We start from the raw sequence: 10,859 nt of genomic DNA, 5'->3' as shown, positions 1-10,859 counted from the left end.
AGATATATGTGAAATAAATTTTATCAAGAGAAAAAAGTGCATCGGACTACTAACACAAAGGTTCCTGGTTCAATCCCCGTTCGGGGGAGAAAACTTTTAGAGAGTCATATATCTTGCACGTTAAAGATACCCTTGTAGATTTAGAAAAAGAGCAGACAAGGCAGCACTAGCACACGCAAAGTGGAGTGGGATTAATAAAAGTTGCAATAAATTGTTTCCCAACCCACTGTTAATAAATATGTTTAAACTAATAATTATAGGTTACCGAGCGGCCTTCAGAAAAAAAACCATACCGTATAGTTGAATATATAAAAGACATATTAGTTTAAATGAGTAATTTGTGTCGTTTCAACGAGTCGGCTAAGTCGTTATAATGATGACTTAAAAATACCCCCCCCCCCCCTTTTCCACCGACCCTACCGGAGGCTTCCGTATATTTCAGGTTTAATCGGAGAGTCTACTTGTAATTTTACTAGGTCACCTGAAATTCTCCCTGGCGGCAAATAAAATCAAATCAATGCTTGGAGGGTCGCATAATAGCTGAGTCACGCCATTTAAGACTATAGTAATGTCAAATCTAGAGATAGTGGCACGCCTTCTGCTAATTATATAACACAAGCACACTTTTATGTTCTTTATGCGAAATGTCTGTCTATCCCTTACATACCACATATTCCTTCAGTTGAAATGTAACGCCCTACATCCATGCCGATCCACTTTAAAGAAGCTACAAATTGGTTTTATTTTTTATGTGTTCTCGTTCTGAATATCCATTGCATATAAGATTTGAAGTTAAGGAGAATTCAACCAATTAATCAACCACTGAATCTTCTTTATTCCTACTCGGACAATGAGTGCTAAAGTGTAGTTCAAGAGCTCAATGTTAAACAGCTCCCAAATTACGCTAAGCGATTATTCTTGGAAAACCTTGTGTTTTTTGTGCTGTTTACATCATGTACTGACAACCTTTGCTAGGATGATAAATTATACATGGGAACATCTAGGTTTAAACTTTTCATCTGATTCGCATGTTTCTGTCACTAAAACTTTAATTGCTTCAAGCTATTTATCCATGTTAAACTATACGCACTTTTCATAATAATAATTTCAGTTCAATCATATAGCTGGATTTATCTTGGAGTATCTGTTTACCAGGGGGAATCACAATGATAATATTATCTAGTTGTATACTTGTATCTATATCTTTGTCCATAGTATATTGCAGTACTGGTAAATCAAAAAATACAGGTAAGAATTGTAGTCTTATATTTGTTTTTTATTGTGTACTAAACTACATGAAACAACAGTAAGGTGCAGAGAAAATAAAAGAAGCTAGCAATACTCTTTAACTCCCTTGTTTTATAAAGAATTAATAGATAGTAGTTAAGTCTGCCTCACTTCTTGGCGTAGACATCTAGATCTGACAATGAGGATTGGTTGATGAAAAAACCTAACACCAACCACCAACTCAAAATATTTATTTCAGCCATATATACGAGTTATAACTTTACAAAATGCACACACCTGAATATCACGAGCTCTGAAGCTATATAAAAAAAAAAGAGATGTTGCCAATGAGACAACTATCCATCAAAGTTCAAATGAAGAGGATGTAAGCAATTATAGGCAACCATACAGCCTTCAACAATGAAATGAAAAAAACTTATACTGCATGCATGGTCGGCTATAAAATGCATCCGACATGAAAAGTATGAAACAGGTCAATTGAGAAAACTAACGGACTAACATCCCGAACAACAAAATAGTCAAAAAGAACAGATCTGAGAGTTCTCACAGCTACTGACAGCTAGTGCAAAGCCAATAACAACAAAAAGGAGAAATCATATATATATACATACAAGGCTAAAAGATCAATTAGTATACATTCAGCATCCAATGGATTAGACGTCATAAACAGTTAGAGAAAAACATGACCTTGTGCAATGCCAAAAAGTATTGACAGATTGTTGAACCGTGAAAGTGTGAAAAAATAATATTTAATATAGTTTTAATTTACTGATAACAAAATCAATATGTGTACCAATAAAAACAATACTCTAAGTACAGTTTTAAATTAGTAACCTTTTAAAATAAGTTTTTTTAAAAGGATTGATTAGTTTGTCCGGTTCGTATCTTAATTTCTGGTCTCGGTAAACAACATGTTAGTCTAGATGAATGAAGCACGATAGTCTATTTAAAGATACAAATGTCTCGCTTGTAATCTCCTTGAAATATAGTAAAGCTTCATACCTTTCGCTAAAAGTACCAATAGGACCCCACTAAAAAAAAACTGTATAGTTGAAATATTTTTTTGAAGTAAGACCATATGTCAATTGGTGACTGATGTACACACTAAAAATTAATAAACATACGTTTTTATTGTAGAAGTAAGCAGCCAATTGAATTATGTCAAACTCCGGAAAGATTTTACGAATTGGAAAAGAATAATTGGTCCAGAATCAGTCATTCCAATTTTATCAGACATGGCATGTAAAGCATGTAGCAAAATTTCCGACTCAAATAAACGAAAAAAGTGCACTAAGAAATTTTGTCAATCGACCGGAAGCAAGAACGCCCCAATGTCTGCTGCTGCATCAGCTGTCAAAACAAAGCTCCAAAACGAGCTGTTCGGAGACAAAAGATATCCTGATGATAGAATTCCTAGGATTTTGGGTGAATTAACAAACATGCTGTGTTCGTTGTGTAGCAACATGTCGGATCCAGTAAAAAAGAAGAAATGCACCACGAAATTTTGTTTACAGAAATCAAAAATGACTGAAAAAACATCAGGACTTCAGTTGAAACCTTAACATCATTATTAAATATCTACTTGTAACATCCAAGAATCTATAAACTTTTATTCGGGTTCAAATACTTTTACAAATTATGACTTGGATGGAGAGTTTTTTCATTGGCACTCATACCATATCTGCTTACGTCTATTTAAAAAGAAATGGTATCAAAATATGTTTCCAATCAACGTGAATCAATTTTTATCCAAAAGACATTCGTATATTGCACCCCCTTCATCAGAATTTTGGTTTTTTGCTAAGAATACCCGTCTGAGGTAATTATTGGATGAATATAAGGCGTTTATACATCTTGGTCATCTGTTTTACTTTATTGCTAATATTGTTAAAACTCCAAAGAACACACATGGATTCATGATACTGTGTTTTTAGAAGGAAGATTGAAAAGAAATGTAAATACCGAATTCCGAGAGAAACTCAAAACGGAAAGTCCGTACTCAAATGATAAAATCAAAACCACTAACACATCCAAACAAACGAATAGATAATAACGGCCATATTCCTGAATTTGTGCAGGTATTTTTGTTGCCCAAACGATCCATATGTTAAAAAAAACCAGGTAAATTTGGCTCTATCTCTGACGGTAAAATGCTCTCCTGTCACTTCGGCTTTTCACACCAATCGTGACAAACTGAAATAGCACAAGTATGCTGAAAGTGGCGATAAATGAAGGAGTTGTTTGGTGTTAGTTGTTCATAACTCATATTTTTTTCAACTTTTAATTATGCTAGTCGGGAATCATGCTGAATTATTTATATACAGAGACAGTCACACACATAGAGACATTAAAGAAATAGAAATAAGAGTAGAGAAAAAGGGGGGCTTAAATATTAAAAATATAGAAAAAAGGGAAAATCTTAATCTACTCATTGGTCAGCTTATTGTCTCTGACATGTTTCCATTCTCAATTTTTTTCATTGATATTTTTTTATTAGATATTCCTCGTTGTTATATTTTTCCATCCACTTTAGATTTCCCGTGATAAATTACATTGCTATGGCTCCTCTATTTTTAATTATATGTTACTAGTATATGTTTACATAACAATTTTAAATATATGACACAGATTTAGTTTCTTCATTTTATGGTTTTACTGACTAAATCAGAATTAGGGATGAACTTACAATTACAACTTTGGTCTGCATGGATTAAAAGTGCCTTTCTTTTGCAAATTGACCAAGATAACTAAACTATTCTGAAGCTCTATGTTTGGATTCTTCCGGCTAAGAATCCATGGTTTCAGCATGTCTCAACAAAGTCTTTTTAACATCGAGACACTTTCTGCACTATCCTGTAACATTCATGGTCACCATAAATGTGTGAAATTTGTATTTAATTCTCTTTTTTTAAAAGGTTCAGAGCAAATTTTCAAAAAATGGTTTTGACCCAAATTTTCAACCGAGTATGACTAGATAAAACACTTGATTGTGTTAAGGGGGCTTGCGGGTATAAATCTTTTTTTTTTAAGATAGGATTTCGCTATATTTTTTTTTACAAATGAACTTTATCATACTATTATATCTAATAGAATTTGTGGCCGTGAGAAACCAAGGATTTGTATAGTAAGATCTTACTATACGAATCCTTGGAGAAACTCAGTTCAAGTACTTTAAATAAAAAAAAAATCGAAGAGGAAGCATGAACTATTAATCCAATCCCAAATGTTGTTTATATACAACAAATTATCGCACGGCCTTCAACATAACGCCTTTCGTTAATATGTATTTCTTTTTATTATAGGTGTCAGACCACCAATTACTCCCTCCAATTTAGAACGTATGAAAAAGTAGCCCTACTCTGACACGAAATAGTGCTTTTGATGTCCTTGTTTACTTAAACTAACCAACAAATTTGCAGAAATGAAACTTTTGGTGAAAGAGAAATAGATCATTTTGAGCCAAAATTTACTTGTCTATGAGTTTGCATTAAAAAATTAAATTGAGGATTAATGCGCTCCATAGTATACTAATTTTAGATTTCCAGAAAACCAGGTGTATTTTTTTGGTGTACCTCTGTTTGAAGGTCAGTTATTTTGTTAGAAGGCTTTAAAGGTATGGTGAAAATTGGCATGTAGAAAGCTGATACATGTACAATTAAGGATATACCTGGTTTCTATGAAGTTAAACTTATTTAGAAAGCTGTGAAAATTGCAAAATTTGGTTGAAGAGATAGGGATTTTTAATTGGTGGTCTGACACCTATAAACATTGAAAACGAAACTAGTTTTCTCCGGGACCATCCATACTGATCTGTGTCCACACTTGTTACATTAAAATCATGAAAATTTTTCGGGATCCCTGAAATATCCATTGATGTATCCTGTAATGTAAAAGTTTTAATACTTGACGATTTTATTTAATATGCAATAGTTTAGGCCGCGTAGAGAATTGACCGAAATATTTTTCTATTTTCGGAAAGTCATGCGCGTGTCGGATTACGTAATACATTACTTTCGGTTTCAGTTTCAGAAGCAGAGAAGTTCCGAAAGAATTTAATCTTGGCGGCAGAAAAAAACATGATAACAGATAACACTAACAGACACATGAAATTGAGATTTAAGCCAAATTTATGATTTGAAGATCATAGTTTAATTATGAAGGTATGATAAATATGTGAATAGTCAAATTTCAAATTCATTTAGTGTGACTTCGTGAGGCTGAATGTTTCTTTTATGCATCATCAGATATTGGTAAATTTGTTATTTTTTTCCCGCCATTATTATGATCGTTTTTGCAAATGTTTCATATTTGTTTCAGTGTATCAATGTATATAAGCTCTGGTCTACATTGTACTTGGCAATACTTGTTAACTTGACCAAAGTGACCATTTAGTAGCTATAGGCTAGGTATTGAACTGTTAAAGTCATAATTGAAAATATATTTGGTCCCACTTGTGCAAAAGTGGGTTACCTTAATCCTCGTGTGATGTGTGTTTTTGAATCGTCTCGTATTGTGTTTTCGATCGTCTTACGCTTTCGACCTAATTCTACTTTCACTTCCTGTATGATGCGCATGCCCATGTGACGTCATATTGGGCTGCTATATTAAGTAACAATAGCAAATGATACATGTACCACGTGTGGTGAAGATTTTCCAAATTAAGTTATAATAATCAAGTATTTATGATTTTTATTTGATATCACATTTTCGTACTCTTCCACTAATACTAGTATAACCTTCCCAAATAAACGATCTAAAATAAACAAATTTTCTAAAAATATGTCAGAGGTCTTTTTGCATGCAAAGTTAACTTCAAGGTCATTAAGTCACATGACTGTCATTTGGTTAGTTGTAATACTTACAGGTAATTTGCATATGGAAATGTGCATGCTCCTTACAGCTTTTTACCGAAAAATGAAATATCAGTTAATTTTTATTTACAGAAAAAACAGTCTGTCAGTGAAAATTACAGACAATACTCACCAACCTCACTTCACAATGCATTAACTAAAGTATTTAACAAAAACATGAATATATACAAGACCATACAAGGCTTCCAATGTGCCTCATTTTGAAATGTGTACAACTTGTCCAAAAAAGATATCAAAATAATATTTTATATCTTAATGTTGTATATGTAACCATTTAATTCATTAAGTCATAAGTTTGATCGCCTCTATTACTTTGTTATAAACTTTGATATCAAATTTATAACCAATTCCTGATTTGTACGACATGTCATTTCCGACTTTAGACCCGTTTTTTAAATAGGTTGAAAACACAAGACACTTGTTTTTGTCAACAAAGGTGCCATCGATCCAATAAATTCAAATAAAAAAATTAATTAAAGATCGAAATATATTTCAAATACACGGGAAATAAGTATTTTCCAAAGTCTTGGTTCTGGTTATTGCTTGAATCATAAAAAACAGTTATTTAATTCTTTTTCAGTACTAAAACTAAGTGGTAAATAGTTTTAGGTTGATGTTTCATGTTCTGAAATTATAACATTGTAAAAAAATTTCAGACACTGGGTTTCTACAAAAAACATTATTTTTATGAATTTTAAATGCAGTTTTCAAAATGTAAAAGCTAAGACTGTTTTTCATCTTTATGTATTTAGCTGTATGAAAAGAATTGTCAGTAGAATATTGAATTAATGGAGTTTGAACAACAATTTTATATAAGAACCCTGTTAATTTTAACTCGCTGGTTTGTAATAAAAACGACAAAAAAAATCACATGACACTCACATGTCTTGAAGATCCAGTGTCAGACAGGTATACGACATAGCTGTACTTCATGTCACTCTTTAGAAAATTTCTCAACAACTATTCTAGTAATGCATATTTTGACATTAAATAAAAATGGGTCATCATGTCAGTTTTATGAAATTTGTTCAAAAATCTTTTGAAGCGACTTGAATATGTTTTAAACTTGTCAAGTTGTAGTGTTTTGGTGGTTGTAAATATAAAAAAAAAAAAAATGACACAATATATGCGTGTCAAATCGCAACTGATGAAATGTGGATGATACGAAAACATATGACACAACAATAATTAGGGTTGGTTGAGACATATAGCGCTTTTAACTGGCTGTTTCTGTATTTTCCCTGTGATAGATTTGAGGTTAGCTGTATTGGACCCAAAACTTGACAGTCAAGGTCTAGTACAGCTGATTGAGAATCTGTAACAGGGCCAAATAGTAATGACGCCTTGAAAGACTATTTAAAAATTTTTTGTGACTCCTTCCTACGACGTAATAATGCTGATACTGTTTTTTCCTTCTGGACTTTTATAGTTTTGACACCCATTGGCCAATTTTGACATGAAATTTTCATTGCCAGCTTGACATTTTTATGTAGTTTTTAAGTCCTACCTTTTGTGTGTTTATTGATGCAAAATATTTCCAGAAATATCCAAAAGAAATAATAAATTAAGATAAGATTCCATTTGAGGTGAACAAATATTTACTTTAGCTTGAAAATGGTTTCCCAGAATTTCCCAAAAAAAGTCACTTCCGGAGAGAATAAAATAAACTCGGTAAAATTTGACAGACCTGAATTTCTTGATATTATAAATCAAATTCGGGTCCATACAATTTTACAGATTTTGATATTTGTCAGTGATCAATATTGTTTCATAGTTGTAAGGCGCAAAGATGTACACAACAGATCCTGTTTCATGTCATCCATTTTGTACATCGACTAGAGAATCTCTGGTCCCTCATAAAAAAGTTTTCTGTTTGTAGATTTGCCAGAATGTTAATGTTTCCATTTATTTTATTGTCTGTTATTGTCTAAATCCTTTAAATCATTGGCTGCTGTTAGCTTTGAAATACATTGTTGGACATCACCCCAATCAGTATCAGCTATCTCCATGACCTGTTTCATGATGATGGGAGGGGCACCACCATTGTTTAAATATCTTCTGCCACCGTTATATAACCTGTGCCATTGTTAATTTGTCCCTGCCAAAGGCCCACCATTGTCAAAATTTATTTTTGTTTATGTAGCCATTTTCTTAGCAATTATTATCAATTGCCTGTAATTGCATAACCTTTGGGCTGTATATGTTATGATCCTCCTTGTTACAGTTTTAAAACCCAAGGGGATATCGGGCTAAAGATGGCTAATCACTTCTACAGGTAGATTGACACACCGGATACATGTAGGAACTTTATCAAGATAGGTGATTGATTGCATTATTTAATAACATTTTGAACAGTAAATTCTAATCTTTTGAAAATTTAGATTAAAAAAAAAATTTGAATCCAGTTACAAAGACAATAGTTTTAAAAGTCAAACACATGCTATTATATTGATATACACTATCAGCATCCCCTTTTTTAAACAAGTACAAAATAAGACGTACAACAGAACATAATTTCATGCCAAATAACACAAGCAATTATCATTATATTGAATCACTGTACAAGTTTAAAAGTAAATGCAGTTGACTCCACTTAATTGCATACCGCTTTTAAAATAGCATAATTCGCTTAATTGCATAATTTTTCCTGCACAAAACCATTTTGCATTCATCTACATTGTAATGTTAAATTGTCCGGTTAAATATATATATGCATAACTCTACAAGTCTAGTGGTAGATTAATGATAGTTAATATGCAGTTGTATAAGCATTGGTATATCTCATTTCCATGGAGATTATTTGGCTACGCCCCTATGTAATTGTAATATAATATTAAATTGTCCGATTATATATATATATATATATGCATAACTCTACAAGTCTAATGGTAGATCAGGCCACAATTAAAAATATTTTGGTTTGCCCAAACCCTACCCAAAGGTTGAGACAGTGGGTAGGTAGGTAGGCATTTTCTTTTTTTTTTTTTCAAAAAGAGAAATTGAAGTATCGGGTGTTTATTAGTCTTCATGCCTATCTGATTAAAAAAAACTTCTTCAAATCAGGACAATAAAAGAATTTTAGTAAGCAGCTTTTTTAGCTCACCTGGCCCAAAGGGCCAAGTGAGCTTTTCCCATCACTTGGCGTCCGTCGTCCGTCGTCTGTCGTCCGTCGTCTGTCGTCCGTCGTCGTCTGGCGTCGTTAACTTTTACAAAAATCTTCTCCTCTGAAACTACTGGGCCAAATTACACCAAACTTGGCCAAAATCATCATTGGGGTATCTAGTTTAAAAAATGTGTCCGGTGACCCGGCCAACCATCCAAGATGGCCGCCATGGCTAAAAATAGAACATAGGGGTAAAATGCAGTTTTTGGCTTATAACTCAAAAACCAAAGCATTTAGAGCAAATCTGACATGGGGTAAACTTGTGTAACAGGTCAAGATCTATCTGCCCTGAAATTTTCAGATGAATCGGATAACCCGTTGTTGGGTTGCTGCCCCTGAATTAGTAATTTTAAGGAAATTTTGCTGTTTTTGGTTATTATCTTGAATATTATTATAGGTAGAGATAAACAGTAAACAGCAATAATGTTCAGCAAAGTAAGATTTACAAATAAGTCAACATGACCGAAATGATCAGTTGACCCCTTTAGGAGTTATTGCCCTTTATAGTCAATTTTTAACCATTTTTCGTAAATCTTAATAATCTTTTACAAAAATCTTCTCCTCTGAAACTACTGGGCCAAATTTATCCAAACTTGGCCACAATTATCTTTGGGGTATCTAGTTTAAAAAATGTGTCCGGTGACCTGGCCAACCAACCAAGATGGCTGCCACGGCTAAAAATAGAACATAGGGGTAAAATGCAGTTTTTGGCTTATAACTTAAAAACCAAAGCATTTAGAGCAAATCTGACATTTGGTAAAATTGTTTATCAGGTCAAGATCTATCTACCCTGAAATTTTCAGATGAATCTGACAACCTGTTGTTGGGTTGCTGCCCCTGAATTGGTAATTTTAAGGAAATTTTGCTGTTTTTGGTTATTATCTTGTATATTATTATAGATAGAGATAAACTGTAAACAGCCATTATGTTCAGCAAAGTAAGATTTACAAATAAGTCAACATGACCGAAATGGTCAGTTGACCCCTTTAGGAGTTATTGCCCTTTATAGTCAATTTTTAACCATTTTTCGTAAATCTTAGTAATCTTTTACAAAAATCTTCTCCTCTGAAACTACTGGGCCAAATTAATCCAAACTTATTCACAATCATCTTTGGGGTATCTAGTTTAAAAAATGTGTCTGATGACCCAGCCATCCAACCAAGATGGCCGCCATGGCTAAAAATAGAACATAGGGGTAAAATGCAGTTTTTATACGACCGCAAAATTTGAAAAATTTTTCGTCGTATATTGCTATCACGTTGGCGTCGTCGTCGTCGTCGTCGTCCGAATACTTTTAGTTTTCGCACTCTAACTTTAGTAAAAGTGAATGGAAATCTATGAAATTTTTTAACACAAGGTTTATGACCACAAAAGGAAGGTTGGTATTGATTTTGGGAGTTTTGGTCCCAACATTTTAGGAATTAGGGGCCAAAAAGGGCCCAAATAGGCATTTTCTTGGTTTTCGCACTATAACTTTAGTTTAAGTTGATAGAAATCTATGAAATTTTGACACAAGGTTTATGACCACAAAAGAATGGTTGGGATTGATTTTGGGAGTTTTGGTTTCAACAGTTTAG

General features: G+C 33.0%; 1 protein-coding gene and 1 long non-coding RNA gene across 3 annotated transcripts in view; both read left to right on the top strand.

Moving 5' to 3' along the window:
• Positions 1 to 711: 711 nt before the first annotated feature.
• On the top strand, positions 712 to 3,877 carry LOC143077958 (uncharacterized). Its single transcript, XR_012978963.1, has 2 exons — positions 712 to 1,248; positions 2,386 to 3,877. It is a non-coding gene; the product is annotated as an uncharacterized LOC143077958 (long non-coding RNA).
• A 1,393-nt stretch (positions 3,878 to 5,270) lies between these two features.
• Positions 5,271 to 10,859, top strand: part of LOC143078772 (uncharacterized) — a 65,241-nt gene continuing 59,652 nt past the window's right edge. For both annotated transcript variants that reach the window (XM_076253734.1, XM_076253733.1), the window contains exon 1: positions 5,271 to 5,408. The gene's annotated coding sequence lies outside the window, so the exon portion shown is untranslated. The remainder of the gene's footprint in view (positions 5,409 to 10,859) is intronic.

The sequence above is a fragment of the Mytilus galloprovincialis genome, chromosome 6 (assembly GCF_965363235.1).
Source record: "Mytilus galloprovincialis chromosome 6, xbMytGall1.hap1.1, whole genome shotgun sequence".
NCBI classification, from domain to species: domain Eukaryota; kingdom Metazoa; phylum Mollusca; class Bivalvia; order Mytilida; family Mytilidae; genus Mytilus; species Mytilus galloprovincialis.
Note: the sequence above shows the minus strand (reverse complement) of the source record. Positions and strands in the feature narration are given on the sequence as shown.